A 23954-nucleotide genomic window follows, 5' to 3' on the forward strand; every position below is an offset into this window, starting at 1 on the left:
AGAATAAAAATCACCGCCCAAAAAAATTAAAGCCAATAACATTCTTATGAAGACAATTCTAGTATATTCAGCTAAAAAAATTAAAGTAAAACCACCCGCACCATACTCAATATTAAATCCTGAAACTAACTCAGATTCCCCTTCAGCAAAATCAAAAGGAGTACGATTAGTTTCAGCTAAGCAAGAAGCAAAACAAGCTAAAGCTAAAGAAAAAGAAATAATAATAAATCAACAATAAAGCTGATATTTTATAAAATCAAACATATTAAAACTACCAATTAAAATAATTAAAGACAATAAAATTAAAGCTAAACTAACTTCATAAGAAATTGTTTGAGCAACAGAACGAAGAGAACCTAATAATGAATAATTTGAATTAGAAGATCAACCAGCAATTATAACAGTATAAACACCTAATCTAGTACAACATAAAAAGAATAAAAATCCATAAGAAAAAGAACACATATAAGTTAAATAAGGAAAAATTACTCAAACGGCTAAAGAAATCATTAAATTAAAAACAGGGGAAAAATAATAAAGTAGGTAATTAGATATAATAGGAATTGGCTGCTCCTTACAAATTAACTTAATAGCATCTCTAAATGGCTGAGGAATTCCAACAAAACCTACCTTATTTGGACCCTTTCGAATCTGAATATAACCTAAAACCTTACGCTCTAATAAAGTTAAAAAGGCAACACTAATTAAAACACAAATAACCAATAAAAGAAAATTCAAAATAAATATAAATAAATCATAAAGTATCAATACTATTTGTAGAAAAAATCTACATAAATGAATTCTAAATTCAACACATTAATCTGTCAAAATAGTAAATAAATTAATATTAATCAATATAACAAAAAATATTTTAACCATATGGTCCTTTCGTACTAATATGGATTAACAATCTTAGGATAGAAAACGACCTGGCTCACGCCAGTCTGAACTCAGATCATGTAAGAATTTAAAGGTCGAACAGACCTAATCATTGGGCTCCTGCACCCAAAATTTTTCTTAATCCAACATCGAGGTCGCAATCTGCTTTGTCGATATGAGCTCTCAAAAACAATTACGCTGTTATCCCTAAGGTAACTTAATCTTATGATCATAAATTATGGATCAAAATAACAAACATAAATAAATGATATAATAATGAAGAGTTTATCTATTCTTCATGTCACCCCAACAAAACATCATCATTAAATATAGAAAGACAAACAAAAAACTATATAAAAGTAAAATGTCAAGCTCTATAGGGTCTTCTCGTCCTAAAGAAGAATTTAAGCCATTTGACTCAAAAGTTAAATTCAAAAATTTATTAAGAGACAGTTGATTTCTCGTCAAGCCATTCATTCCAGCCACTAATTAAGAGACTAATGATTATGCTACCTTTGCACGGTCAAAATACCGCGGCTCTTTAAAAATACGCTCAGTGAGCAGGCCAGACCTCAAAATATAAACAAGAGGACATGTTTTTGATAAACAGGCGGAAATCAATTTTGCCTAGTTCCTTATAATAAGTTCACAAGGTAAAAATTTCATACAAATAAATATACTAATTCTATCATTATTACAAAAATTTTAAAATTAAATTAATAATCTTAATAAAAAACCTAAAATATTTATAAAATCAAAATAAAAAAAAATGAACTAAAACGTAATCTTAAAGATAGCTGGTTTAAAGCTTACTATTATATTTCTATAAAATAAATTATAGGTTATTAACTTCAAAGCTTATCCCTTAAAGAATAAATAAGTTAATATTTTTACTTAAAAAATTAAATAAAAACAAATAACTTTAAAAAATTAAATTTTTTCTTAAGAAACTAGATATCTTGGGAAACGATTAACATCTCATTTCTATAAATAATTTAATAATAATTATGATACATTAACTATAAATTATTTATAAATCAACCCAAATCGAGACAAGTAAAATAAGTACTAAAATTTTGATGAACCCTGATACAAAAGGTACAATAAATAAAATCTACTTAAAAAAATTTAAAATAATATTTCATAAAACACTTACATTACCAATAAACTATAATTTAAAAAATCAATTCTATAAAATATACTAAGACAAAAATACAATAAAATTATTTATATTAAATAATTAAATAAACAAAAAATAAATATAATAAAATAAATAATCAAGATATCCTGATTTGCACAGAAAAATTTTCAGTGTAAATGAAACACTTTACTAATAAGTTATATCTTGAAACTCTTCGTAGATACACTTTCCAGTACATCTACTATGTTACGACTTATCTCATCTAAATTGAAGCTACTTTAAAATAAAATAGAATAATCAATAATGAGAGTGACGGGCGATGTGTACACATCTCAGAGCCAATATCAGTTAAATTAAATAAATTAAGTTACTATCAAATCCACCTTCATTAACAGTATTTCACTATCAAATCCGTTATAAACAAAAACCTATTGTAACCCACCTCCTCTTAACTATAAGCTGCACCTTGACCTGAAATATTTTATAATTATAAATCTTGAGAATTATAACTCTAAAAAGATTCTCTGATAACGGAGATATACAAACAAATAAATTAAGTAGAGTAAATCGTGTATTATCAATCATGGGGTAGGTTCCTCTGAATGGAATGAGATACCGCCAAATTCTTTGGGTTTAAAGACCTTAACTAATAGTACCCTGGTAAATATAATTAACATTTAAAATAATAGGGTATCTAATCCTAGTTTATTATTTAAATTTCACAGATTCATAAAAAGGGCCACAAATAAATTTTAACATTTCACCTTACAAATTTATATTTCAACCCTAATAATATAAACAACTGTTTTAACCAATAATATTCACTTGTATCAATCGTATAACCGCGGCTGCTGGCACGAATTATGCCGATACTAAATCAATTGCTAAATCCAAAATCACTTGATAATTAAATCAAATTACTGCAAAAAGAACATTTTTGTCTAACAAAACTTACATATAATACAAAGAAAAAGTGAATAAACAAGCAAGAATAAAACTTTTAAAAATAAAAAATAAGAAAATTTTAAATCTATTAATTCAGGAAAAAATAAAAGATTCAAATATTTAAAGAAAAAAAAAGAAAAAAACCACAAACATTAACAAAAAAAAAGAAACGCCCCTATGTATGACCACAACAACTTCTCTATTATATATAATTAAAGATTAATATGGAACATGTATAGCAATAAATGTATTATATTCTTTCTTATTTAATCTTTCTTTTCACTAATAAATAAAGAAAGATTAAATAATATAATAAATATATTTTATACAATTATGTAATTTAATATAATATGTTATTAATATGAATTCTTTTTTTTATATGAAGTTAACTTTCATATATATTAGTTAAATAATCTAATTATAGATAATTTACATAATTATATTATTATAATTAATATAATTATTTATATTAATTATAATATTTTATATTTAAATTAATAATTTTATTTATTATATCCAATTATAATAATATTAAATATTAAATTACATATTATTATATATATTATATTATAATAACCTATTTTAAGCTAAAAACATAAGTAGCTATAATCCTAGGTAAATAATTGCATTAAAATAATCAATTGATAATGGTAAGATGAACTTATAATACTTTAATTTCAATTAAATGTAATATATTAATATAAATTATTTATTATATATATATATATATATAAAAAAAATAAAATGAGCAGGATAAATTAATCCTAATTAAACAAAATAATACATAAAAGAATTTAAAAAAAAACTTTCGATTTATATATTAAATAAATGAAGTGCCTGATTAAAGGGTTACCTTGATAGGGTAAATAAAGTAAATAAAATTACCTTCATTAAAATTACATAAGATAGAATTAAACTACCTCCTTTAGTATCAAAAACTAACGTGCATCATACACCTTAATGTAAAAAGGTAAGCTAAACAAGCTAATGGGTTCATACCCCATTTATAGAGGTATCAATCCTCTCCTTTTTAATGACCAACAACTCTACATAACTTCTCTTCCTATCAACATTAATGATAGGAACGATCCTGTCCATTTCATCAAATTCCTGATTTGGGGTTTGAATAGGACTTGAGATCAACTTACTTTCATTTATTCCGCTCCTAACATGAAATAAAAATATAATAATAAATGAATCATCAATTAAATATTTTATTGTCCAAGCAATAGCATCGACAATATTATTATTTTCAATTTTGCTGATTCAAATAAAATATCCCATGGGATGGGAAACAGAATTTATCCCATCAATAATAATTAGATCTAGACTATTATTAAAGATTGGAGCTGCACCTTTCCATTTCTGATTTCCAGAAGTTATAGGAGCATCAAGATGAAATAATTGTTTAACATTAATAACATGACAAAAAATCGCCCCAATAATGGTCTTATCCTATTGTATTCAATTAAGAACTTTTATTTGAACAATTATTATCTTAAGAATTATTATTGGGGCAATAGGAGGTTTAAATCAAACATCCTTACGACAACTTTTAGCATATTCATCAATCAGACATCTAGGTTGAATAATTAGATCATTAACAGTCAGAGAAAACATCTGAGAACTATACTTCATTATTTACTCACTATTAAGATTAATTATAGTTTTATTATTTAAGCAAATAAATTTATTTTTCATAAATCAAATTTATTCAGCCAGAAATATAAAAACCGAAATTAAATTCATAATTTTCTTATCTTTATTATCTTTAGGTGGACTACCACCATTCCTTGGATTCTTACCAAAATGAATTGTAATACAATCATTAATAGAAAACAATATAACAACTATTATAACTATTATAGTTGTATTAACTACAATTACACTCTACTACTATATACGTATTAGATTCTCAGCTCTAATTATATCATACACAGAAAATTCGTGATCTATAAAGATAAAGTCCCAAAAATCAAGAATCATTCTTCCTATAACAGTAATAATTTCAACAATAGGATTGATTTCAACATCAACCTTAATTTCATTATACTAAGGACTTTAGACGTACAATTTGACACTTATATAACACCAGAACAAGACCTAGAAAATGATGGATTCCGACTACTAGATGTAGATAACCGAACAATCCTACCAATAAATACAGAAGTACGAGTATTAACAAGAGCATCAGATGTTCTACACTCATGAGCAGTTCCTGCATTAGGGGTTAAAATTGATGCAACGCCAGGTCGGTTAAATCAAGGAACATTCACAATAAATCGACCTGGATTATTCTTTGGACAATGCTCAGAAATCTGTGGAGCAAACCACAGATTTATACCAATTGTAATTGAAAGAACTTCAGTAAATTTATTTATTAAGTGATTATCTAAGATAATTTAAGGAGTTAGTTAAAATAAATAACATTAGAGTGTCAATCTAAAGTAACTAAAAAAAATTAGTACACCTTGAAATTCATCAGATGACTGAAAGTAAGTAATGGTCTCTTAAACCAAATAATAGTAAATTAACGACTACTTCTGATGGGGAAATTATATCCAAATCCCTCAAATATCCCCTCTTATATGATTCTCACTATTCATTATATTTTCAGCTACATTAATCTTGTTTAATCAAATAAACTTCTTCTCATTTAAACCTAACCTTATTAAAAGAGCAGAAAAAGGAACAATTGAAATAAAAAACTTAAATTGAAAATGATAACAAATATATTCTCAACATTTGACCCATCAACTAACATCTTTAATTTATCATTAAATTGAACTAGAACATTTCTAGGACTATTATTAATCCCATCACTATTTTGACTTACACCATCACGAATTAACATTATCTGAAATAAACTAAATTTAACCTTACATAATGAATTTAAAACACTTCTTGGACCAAAATCATTTAATGGAACAACATTCATTTTCATCTCAATTTTTATTATAATATTATTAAACAATTTCATAGGATTATTCCCTTATATTTTTACTAGAACAAGACATTTAGCATTAACATTAGCAATTGCCCTATCTATATGGCTAAGATTTATATTATTTGGATGAATTAACCATACTAATCATATATTTACACACCTTGTACCACAAGGTACACCGCCTGCATTAATATCATTTATAGTACTAATTGAAACAATTAGTAATGTTATTCGACCAGGTACATTAGCAGTACGGTTGGCAGCAAATATAATTGCAGGACACTTATTATTAACCTTATTAGGAAACACAGGACCATCTATAGCAATAAACTTAATCTCATTACTAATTATTGGACAAATACTTCTATTAATTCTAGAATCAGCAGTAGCAATAATTCAAGCCTATGTTTTCTCAATTCTAAGAACTCTATATTCTAGAGAAGTATATTAAACCTATGTTAACAACTCACTCAAACCACCCATTCCACTTAGTAGACTATAGACCTTGACCATTAACAGGAGCAATTGGAGCAATAGTCCTAGTATCAGGACTAGCAAAATGATTCCACCTATTTAATATTAACTTATTCATAATTGGATTTGGAATTAACCTACTAACTATAATTCAATGATGACGAGATGTAGTACGAGAAGGAACATATCAAGGATTACATACAGGATTTGTATCAATTGGATTACGATGAGGAATAATTTTATTTATTGCATCAGAGGTATTATTTTTCGTTTCTTTTTTTTGAGCATTCTTTAGAAGAAGATTAGCACCAACAATTGAACTAGGAATACTATGACCTCCAATAGGAATTCAACCCTTTAACCCTATACAAATTCCATTACTTAATACAGCTATTCTTTTAGCATCAGGAGTAACAGTAACATGAGCACATCATAGTTTAATGGAATCTAATCATACTCAAGCACTACAAGGATTATTCTTCACAGTGTTATTAGGACTTTACTTTACAATACTTCAAGCATATGAATATTGAGAAGCACCTTTTACCATTGCAGATGCAGTTTATGGATCAACATTCTTTGTTGCAACAGGACTCCATGGTTTACACGTAATTATTGGAACAATCTTTTTATCAACATGTCTACTTCGACACTCAATAAATCAATTTTCACCAAGACATCACTTTGGATTTGAAGCAGCAGCATGATACTGACACTTCGTAGACGTAGTATGATTATTCTTATATATCTCTATTTATTGATGAGGTAGATAATTGTTTTTCTAGTATAAATAGTACATTTGACTTCCAATCAGAAAGCTTGATATAAATCAAGAAAAACAGTTCTAATTCTATCAACAAGAGTTTTCATTAGATTTATTATTCCAATAATTGTTATAATCCTGGCAACAACACTATCAAAAAAATTAATTAATGATCGAGAAGAAAGATCACCATTTGAATGTGGGTTTGATCCAAAAAGATCAGCACGAATACCATTCTCAATACGATTCTTCCTAATCGCAGTAATCTTTTTAATTTTTGATGTAGAAATTGCACTAATTCTACCAATTGTAATTATTTTTAAAACTTCAGACATTATAATCTGAACAGTATCAACAATATTTTTTATTCTAGTTCTATTAGGAGGACTATACCATGAATGAAACCAAGGAGCATTACAATGAGCAGAATAAAGGGTTGTAGTTAAATATAACATTTGGGTTGCATTCAAAAAGTATTGATATTATCAATCAACCTTAAATAGAATAAGAAGCGAAATATTGCAGTCAGTTTCGACCTGGAAGATTGGTATGTACTACCCTTATTCTTATTAATTGAAGCCAAAAAGAGGCGTATTACTGTTAATAATATAATTGAACTATAATAGTTCCAATTAAGGAAATGTAAAGCCAATATGAAAGCTGCTAACTTTTTATATTAGCGGTTAAACTCCGTTAACATTTCTAAAATTTATATAGTTTAAATAAAACATTACATTTTCACTGTAAAAATAATATATCTATATTTATAAATACTTAACAGTAAAAATACTTCCTTAACATCTTCAGTGTCACGCTCTAATTATAAGCTATTTAAGTAAACGGAAAATAATATTACCAAAATAAATATTCAAAAAATAAAAGTTAAAAGATAAATCTTGAAATTAGAATCATATCAACCTTGAATATAACCAATTAAATAAATAAATAATCTATATAAACCTTGACCACCAAGTAATTCACCTCAACCATAATCAAATGACTTAGATGAATAATAACCTATTTTTAAAGGAATATATCTAATAAACTTAGTTGAAAGAAAAGGTATAAATCATATAGAACCAGCAAATCTAACAAAAGAAAGTATACTTAAAGAAAATAAATTATGAGAAAAATCAAAATTAGAAATAAGATAACCTAAATAAGCACCTAAAATAACAACTGTAATAGTTAAAAACTTTAAATAATAAGGTAAAGCAATCACATGAGGAATAGGAAAAATTAATCAAGATAAAAGACTACCACCAAAAACAGCAACAAACAATAGACCAATTATTCCAAATGAAATATAATAACCTTTATCATCAAAAGAAAATCTAGAATAAAAATTATTATCACCAGATATTGAATAATAAAACAAACGAAAAGAATAAGAAGCAGTTAAACCAGTAGAAAAAAAAATAAAGAAAAAAAATTTAACAATTAATTCATCTTAAACAAACCATCTCAAGAATTAAATCCTTTGAATAAAATCCCGCTAAAAAAGGTATTCCACACAAAGATAAACTAGAAACATTAAAACAAACTGAAGTTAAAGGTATGAAATTAACAATTGATCCTATAAAACGAATATCCTGAGAATCCTTCAAATTATAAATTATTGAACCTGCACATATAAATAATAATGCCTTAAATAAAGCATGAGCCAATAAATGAAAAAATGCAAGCTTTGGATAACCTATAGCCAAAATTCTTATTATTAAACCAAGTTGTCTTAAAGTAGAAAGAGCAATAATCTTCTTTAAATCAAACTCAAAATTAGCGCCCAATCCAGCCATAAATATAGTTATACAACCAATTAAAAGTAAAAATCAACCACAATTATAAGTATCCAATATTGGTCTAAAACGAATTAATAAATAAACACCAGCAGTAACAAGAGTAGAAGAATGAACTAAAGCTGAAACAGGAGTAGGAGCTGCTATAGCAGCAGGAAGTCATGAAGAGAAAGGAATCTGAGCTCTCTTAGTTATAGCTGCTAAAACAATTAATATAGTAATGAGCTTTATTTCAAAAGAATTAGAAATAAAATCATAATAATAAATATAATTTCAACCACCAAAATTTAACATTCATGCAATAGAAATTAAAATAGCAACATCACCAATACGATTAGAAAGTGCAGTTAATATACCAGCACTATAAGATTTTACATTTTGATAATAAATAACTAAACAATAAGAAACTAAACCTAAACCATCTCAACCTAATAAAATTCTAATTAAATTAGGACTAATAATTAAAAAACCTATAGAAAGAATAAATATTAAAACAATAATAATAAAACGATTTATATTCTTTTCACCAGATATATAATCCTCTCTATAATAAATAACCAAAGAAGAAATATATATCACAAAAGATATAAAAATAAGAGATATTCAATCCAAAATTAAAGTTATAACAACTATAAAACCATTTAAATTGAAAAGCTCTCACTCAACAAAAACTCTATAATCAATTATTAAATAATAAATACCTAAAATAAAAATTATAGTTCTCGAAATAAACAAAGAAAAAAAACTCAAAGAACAAATAGAAAATAAATTCACGGCCTAAGATGAAAAACTTCATATCATTGATTCCACAAAACAATATTTTTAATTAAAATACTTAAGCAAACTAAACAAAGAAATATTCACCCTTTAAACAGAGAATATTTAAAGGCAATCAATGTAAAAGTAAAAGATGATATTCACGAAAATAACCAAGAGAACAAGTATAAACACCAGAATAATAATTCCCATGCTGAGAATAAGAATATATATACAAAGTATAAACAGCTCTAAAAAAAGATAAAAAAATCAAAGCAAAGAATCTAAAAGAAGATCAAGATATAATTCTATTTAATAATCTAATTTCACCTACCAAATTTAAAGAAGGAGGAGCAGCCATATTTGATGATCTTAAAAGAAATCATCATAAAGCCATTCTTGGCATCAAATTAATTATACCCTTGTTAATTAATAATCTTCGTCTACCTAAACGTTCATAAATAATATTAGATAAACAAAATAAACCAGAAGAACATAAACCATGACCAACCATTAGAGAAAGAGAACCTACACAACCTCATCAATTCATAGTCATCAATCCACCAATAACCATTCTTATATGAGCAACAGAAGAATATGCAATTAAAGACTTTAAATCAACCTGACGAAAACAAATAAATCTTACAATAACACCCCCAGATAAACCTAAAGACAATCAAAAATAATTAAACTTTAAACCCAAATAAGAAATAACCTTTATAACACGAAAAATACCATAACCACCTAACTTTAATAAAACACCAGCAAGAATTATTCTACCTGAAATAGGGGCCTCTACATGAGCCTTAGGAAGTCATAAATGAACCAAAAACATAGGTATCTTAACTAAAAAAGCCAAAATTATAAATACATAAAACATAAAATAATAAGAACCAAAATCAACCAATAAAGGAAAATATAAAGTATTAGAAAAATCATAAACCTTAAATAAAACTAATAATAAAGGTAATCTAGCAACCAAAGTATAAAAAATTAAATAAACACCAGCCTGCAAACGCTCAGGTTGATAACCCCAACCCAAAATTAAAAGTAAAGTAGGAACTAATCTAGCCTCAAAAAAAATATAAAAAGAAAGAAGACTTAATCTAGCAAATGAACAATAAAGCATAATTATTAAAATCAAAACCATAAAAACAAAAAAATTAGAATGATATGAACTTAAATAAACTGAACCTCTAGCAGTGATTATTAAAGAACAAATCCAAAAACTAAGTAAAATTAAACTAAAAGAAAAATAATCAATACCAAAATAATATCTAATTATATTCAAATCAGCATATGAATAAACACAAATTATAAAAACAAAACCCGACAGAAACATTAAAGAATGAACCAACCATCAACAATTATTTAATAAGCAAAGAGGGATCAAAAAAATAGTTATAAACAAATACTTTAACATAAAGATAAACCAAAAGAATTAAAAAAATCATTACCATGAGAACGAATTATTGAAACTAAAATAGAAAGACCTAAAGCACCCTCACAAACAGAAAAAACTAAAAAAATAACAGGAAAAAAATAATCATAATCAAACTCAATAAGAAAAACAATAACTAACATAAATAAAGAAAGAACAATATATTCTAATCTCAAAAGAACCATTAATAAATGTTTACGTTTAGAAGAAAAAACATAAACACCAGCAAAATAAATCAATAAAGAAGTAAAAATAGAGAATATAAACATTAGTTTTAATAGTTTAAAAAAAACGCCGGTCTTGTAAACCGGAAATAAGTCCAGCCCCCACTTTTAAAAATTCAGAGGTGGAAAAGCTTCCATCATCGGTCCCCAAAACCGGTATTTTAAATAAACTAACCCCTGAAATGATCAAAATAATAATTATATCATTATCAAATGTAATAAATATTAATTTTATTAAATTAAGACACCCAATATCAATAATGCTTTTTATTATCCTTCAAACCTATCTAGTTGGATTAATAACAGGAACAATAATAGAAAGATATTGATTATCATATATTTTATTTTTAACATTTCTTGGTGGTATACTAGTATTATTTATTTACATTACAAGAATTGCATCAAACGAAATATTTCAGCCTAAATCAATCACTATAATTATTACATTAATAATGTGAGTATTTATCATATTAATATTAATTATTCTAGATATATCTATATTTATAGACTTTTTCAAAAACACCGAAACAATAAATATTGATAATTCAATCAATTATCAAGAAATAACAATATCTTTAGAAAAATTATATAATAGACCAACATTCATTATTACAATAATAATAATAATTTATTTATTTTTAGCACTACTAGCAGTTGTTAAAATCACCAATATTAATCAGGGACCTATTCGTAAAATAAGATAATTACTAATGAATAAACCCTTACGATTAAGACATCCTTTAATTAAAATTATTAATAACTCTTTAATTGACTTACCTGCCCCAACAAATATTTCTTTTTGATGAAATTTTGGATCCCTATTAGGGTTATGTTTGGTGATTCAAATCGTAACTGGACTATTTTTAGCTATACATTATACATCAAATATTGAAATAGCATTCAGTAGTGTAGTACACATCTGCCGAGACGTAAATAATGGTTGAATTATCCGAACCTTACACGCAAATGGAGCATCTATATTTTTTATTTGTATTTTCTTACATGTAGGACGGGGAATTTACTATGGATCTTATATATATATACATACCTGAATAATTGGTACAGTGATTTTATTTTTAGTTATAGCAACTGCATTTATAGGATATGTCTTACCCTGAGGCCAAATATCTTTTTGAGGTGCAACAGTAATTACTAATTTATTATCAGCAATCCCATACTTAGGAACAGATTTAGTCCAATGAATATGAGGAGGATTCGCTGTTGATAATGCAACATTAAATCGATTCTTCACATTCCATTTTGTATTACCATTTATTATTGCTGCTATAGCAGCAATTCATTTATTTTTTCTTCACCAAACAGGATCTAATAATCCTCTTGGACTAAATGGAGATATTGAAAAAATTCCATTCCATCCATACTTTACCTTTAAGGATTCTATTACATTTGTAATAATAACATCATTATTAATTATACTATGTTTAATTAATCCTTACCTATTAGGAGATCCAGATAACTTTGTACCTGCCAACCCATTAGTAACACCAGTTCACATTCAACCAGAATGATATTTCCTATTTGCATATGCAATTCTACGATCTATCCCTAATAAGTTAGGAGGTGTTATTGCATAATTTTTATCAATTAGAATCTTAATAATTTTACCATTTTATAATAAAACACCATTCCGAGGCATTCAATTTTACCCTATTAATCAAATTTTATTCTGAATTATAGTAGTTGTTGTATGCTTACTAACGTGAATTGGTAAACGACCTGTTGAAGAACCTTATATTATAACAGGTCAAATCTTAACAATTATTTACTTCACATATTTCTTAATTAATGTCCATGTCGCAAACGCATGAGATAAATTAATTAAGGAATAAAGTTAATTAGCTTAGGATAAGCATATGTTTTGAAAACATAAAGTTAGAAGTTTAACTTTTCTATTAACTTTTCGCAAAAAATTTCACTAAACAAATGAGATAAATAAAATCTTTAAACCAACAAAGAAAATAAAAAAATTCAAAGATAAAGGTAAAAAACTTTTTCAAGCTAAGTACATTAATTTATCATAACGGAACCGTGGTAATGTTCTACGAACCCAAATAAAACCAAAAGATATAATAGCAAGCTTAATAAAAAATATAAAAGAATAAAAATCACCGCCCAAAAAAATTAAAGCCAATAACATTCTTATGAAGACAATTCTAGTATATTCAGCTAAAAAAATTAAAGTAAAACCACCCGCACCATACTCAATATTAAATCCTGAAACTAACTCAGATTCCCCTTCAGCAAAATCAAAAGGAGTACGATTAGTTTCAGCTAAGCAAGAAGCAAAACAAGCTAAAGCTAAAGGAAAAGAAATAATAATAAATCAACAATAAAGCTGATAGTTTATAAAATCAAACATATTAAAACTACCAATTAAAATAAATAAAGACAATAAAATTAAAGCTAAACTAACTTCATAAGAAATTGTTTGAGCAACAGAACGAAGAGAACCTAATAATGAATAATTTGAATTAGAAGATCAACCAGCAATTATAACAGTATAAACACCTAATCTAGTACAACATAAAAAAAATAAAAATCCATAAGAAAAAGAACACATATAAGTTAAATAAGGAAAAATTATTCAAACGGCTAAAGAAATCATTAAATTAAAAACAGGGGAATAATAATAAAGTAGGTAATTAGATATAATAGGAATTGGCTGCTCCTTACAAATTAACTTAATAGCATCTCTAAATGGCTGAGGAATTCCAACAAAACCTACCTTATTTGGACCCTTTCGAATCTGAATATAACCTAAAACCTTACGCTCTAATAAAGTTAAAAAGGCAACACTAATTAAAACACAAATAACCAATAAAAGAAAATTCAAAATAAATATAAATAAATCATAAAGTATCAATACTATTTGTAGAAAAAGTCTACATAAATGAATTCTAAATTCAACACATTAATCTGTCAAAATAGTAAATAAATTAATATTAATCAATATAACAAAAAATATTTTAACCATATGGTCCTTTCGTACTAATATGGATTAACAATCTTAGGATAGAAACCGACCTGGCTCACGCCGGTCTGAACTCAGATCATGTAAGAATTTAAAGGTCGAACAGACCTAATCATTGGGCTCCTGCACCCAAAATTGGATCAAAATAACAAACATAAATAAATGATATAATAATGAAGAGTTTATCTATTCTTCATGTCACCCCAACAAAACATCATCATTAAATATAGAAAGACAAACAAAAAACTATATAAAAGTAAAATGTCAAGCTCTATAGGGTCTTCTCGTCCTAAAGAAGAATTTAAGCCTTTTGACTCAAAAGTTAAATTCAAAAATTTATTAAGACACAGTTGATTTCTCGTCAAGCCATTCATTCCAGCCACTAATTAAGAGACTAATGATTATGCTACCTTTGCACGGTCAAAATACCGCGGCTCTTTAAAAATACGCTCAGTGAGCAGGCCAGACCTCAAAATATAAACAAGAGGACATGTTTTTGATAAACAGGCGGAAATCAATTTTGCCTAGTTCCTTATAATAAGTTCACAAGGTAAAAATTTCATACAAATAAATATACTAATTCTATCATTATTACAAAAATTTTAAAATTAAATTAATAATCTTAATAAAAAACCTAAAATATTTATAAAATCAAAATAAAAAATAATGAACTAAAACGTAATCTTAAAGATAGCTGGTTTAAAGCTTACTATTATATTTCTATAAAATAAATTATAGGTTATTAACTTCAAAGCTTATCCCTTAAAGAATAAATAAGTTAATATTTTTACTTAAAAAATTAAATAAAAACAAATAACTTTAAAAAATTAAATTTTTTCTTAAGAAACTAGATATCTTGGGAAACGATTAACATCTCATTTCTATAAATAATTTAATAATAATTATGATACATTAACTATAAATTATTTATAAATCAACCCAAATCGAGACAAGTAAAATAAATACTAAAATTTTGATAAACCCTGATACAAAAGGTACAATAAATAAAATCTACTTAAAAAAATTTAAAATAATATTTCATAAAACACTTACATTACCAATAAACTATAATTTAAAAAATCAATTCTATAAAATATACTAAGACAAAAATACAATAAAATTATTTATATTAAATAATTAAATAAACAAAAAATAAATATAATAAAATAAATAATCAAGATATCCTGATTTGCACAGAAAAATTTTCAGTGTAAATGAAACACTTTACTAATAAGTTATATCTTGAAACTCTTCCTAGATACACTTTCCAGTACATCTACTATGTTACAACTTATCTCATCTAAATTGAAGCTACTTTAAAATAAAATAGAATAATCAATAATGAGAGCGACGGGCGATGTGTACACATCTCAGAGCCAATATCAGTTAAATTAAATAAATTAAATTACTATCAAATCCACCTTCATTAACAGTATTTCACTATCAAATCCGTTATAAACAAAAACCTATTGTAACCCACCTCCTCTTAACTATAAGCTGCACCTTGACCTGAAATATTTTATAATTATAAATCTTGAGAATTATAACTCTAAAAAGATTCTCTGATAACGGAGATATACAAACAAATAAATTAAGTAGAGTAAATCGTGTATTATCAATCATGGGGTAGGTTCCTCTGAATGGAATGAGATACCGCCAAATTCTTTGGGTTTAAAGACCTTAACTAATAGTACCCTGGTAAATATAATTAACATTTAAAATAATAGGGTATCTAATCCTAGTTTATTATTTAAATTTCACAGATTCATAAAAAGGGCCACAAATAAATTTTAACATTTCACCTTACAAATTTATATTTCAACCCTAATAATATAAACAACTGTTTTAACCAATAATATTCACTTGTATCAATCGTATAACCGCGGCTGCTGGCACGAATTATGCCGATACTAAATCTATTGCTAAATCCAAAATCACTTGATAATTAAATCAAATTACTGCAAAAAGAACATTTAGTCTAACAAAACTTACATATAATACAAAGAAAAAGTGAATAAACAAGCAAGAATAAAACTTTTTAAATAAAAAATAAGAAAATTTTAAATCTATTAATTCAGGAAAAAATAAAAGATTCAAATATTTAAAGAAAAAAAAAGAAAAAAACCACAAACATTAACAAAAAAAAAAAAAAGAAACGCCCCTATGTATGACCACAACAACTTCTCTATTATATATAATTAAAGATTAATATGGAACATGTATAGCAATAAATGTATTATATTCTCTCTTATTTAACCTTTCTTTTCACTAATAAATAAAGAAAGATTAAATAATATAATAAATATATTTTATACAATTATGTAATTTAATATAATATGTTATTAATATGAATTCTTTTTTTTATATTAAGTTAACTTTCATATATATTAGTTAAATAATCTAATTATAGATAATTTACATAATTATATTATTATAATTAATATAATTATTTATATTAATTATAATATTTTATATTTAAATTAAAAATTTTATTTATTATATCCAATTATAATAATATTAAATATTTAATTACATATTATTATATATATTATATTATAATAACCTATTTTAAGCTAAAAACATAAGTAGCTATAATCCTAGGTAAATAATTGCATTAAAATAATCAATTGATAATGGTAAGATGAACTTATAATACTTTAATTTCAATTAAATGTAATATATTAATATAAATTATTTATTATATATATATATATATAAAAAATAAAATGAGCAGGATAAATAATTCTTAATTAAACAAAATAATACATAAAAGAATTTCAAAAAAAAAAATCGATTTATATATTAAATAAATGAAGTGCCTGATTAAAGGGTTACCTTGATAGGGTAAATAAAGTAAATAAAATTACCTTCATTAAAATTACATAAGATAGAATTAAACTACCTCCTTTAGTATCAAAAACTAACATGCATCATACACCTTAATGTAAAAAGGTAAGCTAAACAAGCTAATGGGTTCATACCCCATTTATAGAGGTATCAATCCTCTCCTTTTTAATGACCAACAACTCTACAAAACTTCTCTTCCTATCAACATTAATGATAGGAACGATCCTGTCCATTTCATCAAATTCCTGATTTGGGGTTTGAATAGGACTTGAGATCAACTTACTTTCATTTATTCCGCTCCTAACAAGAAATAAAAATATAATAATAAATGAATCATCAATTAAATATTTTATTGTCCAAGCAATAGCATCGACAATATTATTATTTTCAATTTTGCTGAGTCAAATAAAATATCCCATGGGATGGGAAACAGAATTTATCCCATCAATAATAATTAGATCTAGACTATTATTAAAGATTGGAGCTGCACCTTTCCATTTCTGATTTCCAGAAGTTATAGGAGCATCAAGATGAAATAATTGTTTAACATTAATAACATGACAAAAAATCGCCCCAATAATGGTCTTATCTTATTGTATTCAATTAAGAACTTTTATTTGAACAATTATTATCTTAAGAATTATTATTGGGGCAATAGGAGGTTTAAATCAAACATCCTTACGACAACTTTTAGCATATTCATCAATCAGACATCTAGGTTGAATAATTAGATCATTAACAGTCAGAGAAAACATCTGAGAACTATACTTCATTATTTACTCACTATTAAGATTAATTATAGTTTTATTATTTAAGCAAATAAATTTATTTTTCATAAATCAAATTTATTCAGCCAGAAATATAAAAACCGAAATTAAATTCATAATATTCTTATCTTTATTATCTTTAGGTGGACTACCACCATTCCTTGGATTCTTACCAAAATGAATTGTAATACAATCATTAATAGAAAACAATATAACAACTATTATAACTATTATAGTTGTATTTACCACAATTACACTCTACTACTATATACGTATTAGATTCTCAGCTCTAATTATATCATACACAGAAAATTCGTGATCTATAAAGATAAAGTCCCAAAAATCAAGAATCATTCTTCCTATAACAGTAATAATTTCAACAATAGGATTGATTTCAACATCAACCTTAATTTCATTATACTAAGGACTTTAGACGTAGAATTTGACACTTATATAACACCAGAACAAGACCTAGAAAATGATGGATTCCGACTACTAGATGTAGATAACCGAACAATCCTACCAATAAATACAGAAGTACGAGTATTAACAAGAGCATCAGATGTTCTACACTCATGAGCAGTTCCTGCATTAGGGGTTAAAATTGATGCAACGCCAGGTCGGTTAAATCAAGGAACATTCACAATAAATCGACCTGGATTATTCTTTGGACAATGCTCAGAAATCTGTGGAGCAAACCACAGATTTATACCAATTGTAATTGAAAGAACTTCAGTTAATTTATTTATTAAGTGATTATCTAAGATAATTTAAGGAGTTAGTTAAAATAAATAACATTAGAGTGTCAATCTAAAGTAACTAAGAAAAATTAGTACACCTTGAAATTCATCAGATGACTGAAAGTAAGTAATGGTCTCTTAAACCAAATAATAGTAAATTAACGACTACTTCTGATGGGGAAATTATATCCAAATCCCTCAAATATCCCCTCTTATATGATTCTCACTATTCATTATATTTTCAGCTACATTAATCTTGTTTAATCAAATAAACTTCTTCTCATTTAAACCTAACCTTATTAAAAGAGCAGAAAAAGGAACAATTGAAATAAAAAACTTAAATTGAAAATGATAACAAATCTATTCTCAACATTTGACCCATCAACTAACATCTTTAATTTATCATTAAATTGAACTAGAACATTTCTAGGACTATTATTAATCCCATCACTATTTTGACTTACACCATCACGAATTAACATTATCTGAAATAAACTAAATTTAACCTTACATAATGAATTTAAAACACTTCTTGGACCAAAATCATTTAATGGAACAACATTCATTTTCATCTCAATTTTTATTATAATATTATTTAACAATTTCATAGGATTATTCCCTTATATTTTTACTAGAACAAGACATTTAGCATTAACATTTGCAATCGCCCTACCTATATGGCTAAGATTTATATTATTTGGATGAATTAACCATACTAATCATATATTTACACACCTTGTACCACAAGGTACACCGCCTGCATTAATATCATTTATAGTACTAATTGAAACAATTAGTAATGTTATTCGACCAGGTACATTAGCAGTACGGTTGGCAGCAAATATAATTGCAGGACACTTATTATTAACCTTATTAGGAAACACAGGACCATCTATAGCAATAAACTTAATCTCATTACTAATTATTGGACAAATACTTCTATTAATTCTAGAATCAGCAGTAGCAATAATTCAAGCCTATGTTTTCTCAATTCTAAGAACTCTATATTCTAGAGAAGTATATTAAACCTATGTTAACAACTCACTCAAACCACCCATTCCACTTAGTAGACTATAGACCTTGACCATTAACAGGAGCAATTGGAGCAATAGTCCTAGTATCAGGACTAGCAAAATGATTCCACCTATTTAATATTAACTTATTCATAATTGGATTTGGAATTACCCTACTAACTATAATTCAATGATGACGAGATGTAGTACGAGAAGGAACATATCAAGGATTACATACAGGATTTGTATCAATTGGATTACGATGAGGAATAATTTTATTTATTGCATCAGACGTATTATTTTTCGTTTCTTTTTTTTGAGCATTCTTTAGAAGAAGATTAGCACCAACAATTGAACTAGGAATACTATGACCTCCAATAGGAATTCAACCCTTTAACCCTATACAAATTCCATTACTTAATACAGCTATTCTTTTAGCATCAGGAGTAACAGTAACATGAGCACATCATAGTTCAATGGAATCTAATCATACTCAAGCACTACAAGGATTATTCTTCACAGTGTTATTAGGACTATACTTTACAATACTTCAAGCATATGAATATTGAGAAGCACCTTTTACCATTGCAGATGCAGTTTATGGATCAACATTCTTTGTTGCAACAGGACTCCATGGTTTACATGTAATTATTGGAACAATCTTTTTATCAACATGTCTACTTCGACACTCAATAAATCAATTTTCACCAAGACATCACTTTGGATTTGAAGCAGCAGCATGATACTGACACTTCGTAGACGTAGTATGATTATTCTTATATATGTCTATTTATTGATGAGGTAGATAATTGTTATTCTAGTATAAATAGTACATTTGACTTCCAATCAGAAAGCTTGATATAAATCAAGAAAAACAGTTCTAATTCTATCAACAAGAGTTTTCATTAGATTTATTATTCCAATAATTGTTATAATCCTGGCAACAACACTATCAAAAAAATTAATTAATGATCGAGAAAAAAGATCACCAGTTGAATGTGGGTTTGATCCAAAAAGATCAGCACGAATACCATTCTCAATACGATTCTTCCTAATCGCAGTAATCTTTTTAATTTTTGATGTAGAAATTGCACTAATTCTACCAATTGTAATTATTTTTAAAACTTCAGACATTATAATCTGAACAGTATCAACAATATTTTTTATTCTAGTTCTATTAGGAGGACTATACCATGAATGAAACCAAGGAGCATTACAATGAGCAGAATAAAGGGTTGTAGTTAAATATAACATTTGGGTTGCATTCAAAAAGTATTGATATTATCAATCAACCTTAAATAGAATAAGAAGCGAAATATTGCAGTCAGTTTCGACCTGGAAGATTGGTATGTACTACCCTTATTCTTATTAATTCAAGCCAAAAAGAGGCGTATTACTGTTAATAATATAATTGAACTATAATAGTTCCAATTAAGGAAATGTAAAGCCAATATGAAAGCTGCTAACTTTTTATATTAGCGGTTAAACTCCGTTAACATTTCTAGAATTTATATAGTTTAAATAAAACATTACATTTTCACTGTAAAAATAATATATCTATATTTATAAATACTTAAAAGTAAAAATACTTCCTTAACATCTTCAGTGTCACGCTCTAATTATAAGCTATTTAAGTAAACGAAAAACAATATTACCAAAATAAATATTCAAAAAATAAAAGTTAAAAGATAACTCTTGAAATTAGAATCATATCAACCTTGAATATAACCAATTAAATAAATAAATAATCTATATAAACCTTGACCACCAAGTAATTCACCTCAACCATAATCAAATGACTTAGATGAATAATAACCTATTTTTAAAGGAATATATCTAATAAACTTAGTTGAAAGAAAAGGTATAAATCATATAGAACCAGCAAATCTAACAAAGGAAAGTATACTTAAAGAAAATAAATTATGAGAAAAATCAAAATTAGAAATAAGATAACCTAAATAAGCACCTAAAATAACAACTGTAATAGTTAAAAACTTTAAATAATAAGGTAAAGCAATCACATGAGGAATAGGAAAAATTAATCAAGATAAAAGACTACCACCAAAAACAGCAACAAACAATAGACCAATTATTCCAAATGAAATATAATAACCCTTATCATCAAAAGAAAATCTAGAATAAAAATTATTATCACCAGATATTGAATAATAAAACAAACGAAAAGAATAAGAAGCAGGTAAACCAGTAGAAAAAAAATAAAGAAAAAAATTAAACAATTAATTCATCTTAAACAAACCATCTCAAGAATTAAATCCTTTGAAAAAAATCCCGCTAAAAAAGGTATTCCACACAAAGATAAACTAGAAACATTAAAACAAACTGAAGTTAAAGGTATGAAATTAACAATTGATCCTATAAAACGAATATCCTGAGAATCCTTCAAATTATGAATTATTGAACCTGCACATATAAATAATAATGCCTTAAATAAAGCATGAGCCAATAAATGAAAAAATGCAAGCTTTGGATAACCTATAGCCAAAATTCTTATTATTAAACCAAGTTGTCTTAAAGTAGAAAGAGCAATAATCTTCTTTAAATCAAACTCAAAATTAGCGCCCAATCCAGCCATAAATATAGTTATACAACCAATTAAAAGTAAAAATCAACCACAATTATAAGTATCCAATATTGGTCTAAAACGAATTAATAAATAAACACCAGCAGTAACAAGAGTAGAAGAATGAACTAAAGCAGAAACAGGAGTAGGAGCTGCTATAGCAGCAGGAAGTCATGAAGAGAAAGGAATCTGAGCTCTCTTAGTTATAGCTGCTAAAACAATTAATATAGTAATGAGCTTTATTTCAAAAGAATTAGAAATAAAATCATAATAATAAATATAATTTCAACCACCAAAATTTAACATTCATGCAATAGAAATTAAAATAGCAACATCACCAATACGATTAGAAAGTGCAGTTAATATACCAGCACTATAAGATTTTACATTTTGATAATAAATAACTAAACAATAAGAAACTAAACCTAAACCATCTCAACCTAATAAAATTCTAATTAAATTAGGACTAATAATTAAAAAACCTATAGAAAGAATAAATATTAAAACAATAATAATAAAACGATTTATATTCTTTTCACCAGATATATAATCCTCTCTATAATAAATAACCAAAGAAGAAATATATATAACAAAAGATATAAAAATAAGAGATATTCAATCCAAAATTAAAGTTATAACAACTATAGAACCATTTAAATTGAAAAGCTCTCACTCAACAAAAACTCTATAATCAATTATTAAATAATAAATACCTAACATAAAAATTATATTTCTCGAAATAAACAAAGAAAAAAAACTCAAAGAACAAATAGAAAATAAATTCACGGCCTAAGATGAAAAACTTCATATCATTGATTCCACAAAACAATATTTTTAATTAAAATACTTAAGCAAACTAAACAAAGAAATATTCACCCTTTAAACAGAGAATATTTAAAGGCAATCAATGTAAAAGTAAAAGATGATATTCACGAAAATAACCAAGAGAACAAGTATAAACACCAGAATAATAATTCCCATGCTGAGAATAAGAATATATATACAAAGTATAAACAGCTCTAAAAAAAGATAAAAAAATCAAAGCAAAGAATCTAAAAGAAGATCAAGATATAATTCTATTTAATAATCTAATTTCACCTACCAAATTTAAAGAAGGAGGAGCAGCCATATTTGATGATCTTAAAAGAAATCATCATAAAGCCATTCTTGGCATCAAATTAATTATACCCTTGTTAATTAATAATCTTCGTCTACCTAAACGTTCATAAATAATATTAGATAAACAAAATAAACCAGAAGAACATAAACCATGACCAACCATTAGAGAAAGAGAACCTACAGAACCTCATCAATTCATAGTCATCAATCCACCAATAACCATTCTTATATGAGCAACAGAAGAATATGCAATTAAAGACTTTAAATCAACCTGACGAAAACAAATAAATCTTACAATAACACCCCCAGATAAACCTAAAGACAATCAAAAATAATTAAACTTTAAACCCAAATAAGAAATAACCTTTATAACACGAAAAATACCATAACCACCTAACTTTAATAAAACACCAGCAAGAATTATTCTACCTGAAATAGGGGCCTCTACATGAGCCTTAGGAAGTCATAAATGAACCAAAAACATAGGTATCTTAACTAAAAAAGCCAAAATTATAAATACATAAAACAT

At 26.0% G+C, this 23954-nt stretch overlaps 1 protein-coding gene and 1 long non-coding RNA gene across 2 annotated transcripts in view; one reads left to right on the forward strand and one right to left on the reverse strand.

The window, feature by feature from the left end:
• LOC126307608 (uncharacterized) overlaps positions 1–23954 on the forward strand; it is a 112888-nt gene that overhangs the window by 26992 nt on the left and 61942 nt on the right. The window lies entirely within an intron of this gene.
• LOC126307612 (uncharacterized) lies at positions 834–14491 on the reverse strand. The gene is made up of 2 exons (XR_007553648.1): positions 14412–14491; positions 834–929 (listed from the first exon to the last, which is right to left on the reverse strand). It is a non-coding gene; the product is annotated as an uncharacterized LOC126307612 (long non-coding RNA).

The sequence above is a fragment of the Schistocerca gregaria genome, unplaced genomic scaffold (assembly GCF_023897955.1).
Source record: "Schistocerca gregaria isolate iqSchGreg1 unplaced genomic scaffold, iqSchGreg1.2 ptg000350l, whole genome shotgun sequence".
Taxonomy (NCBI): Eukaryota; Metazoa; Arthropoda; class Insecta; order Orthoptera; family Acrididae; genus Schistocerca; species Schistocerca gregaria.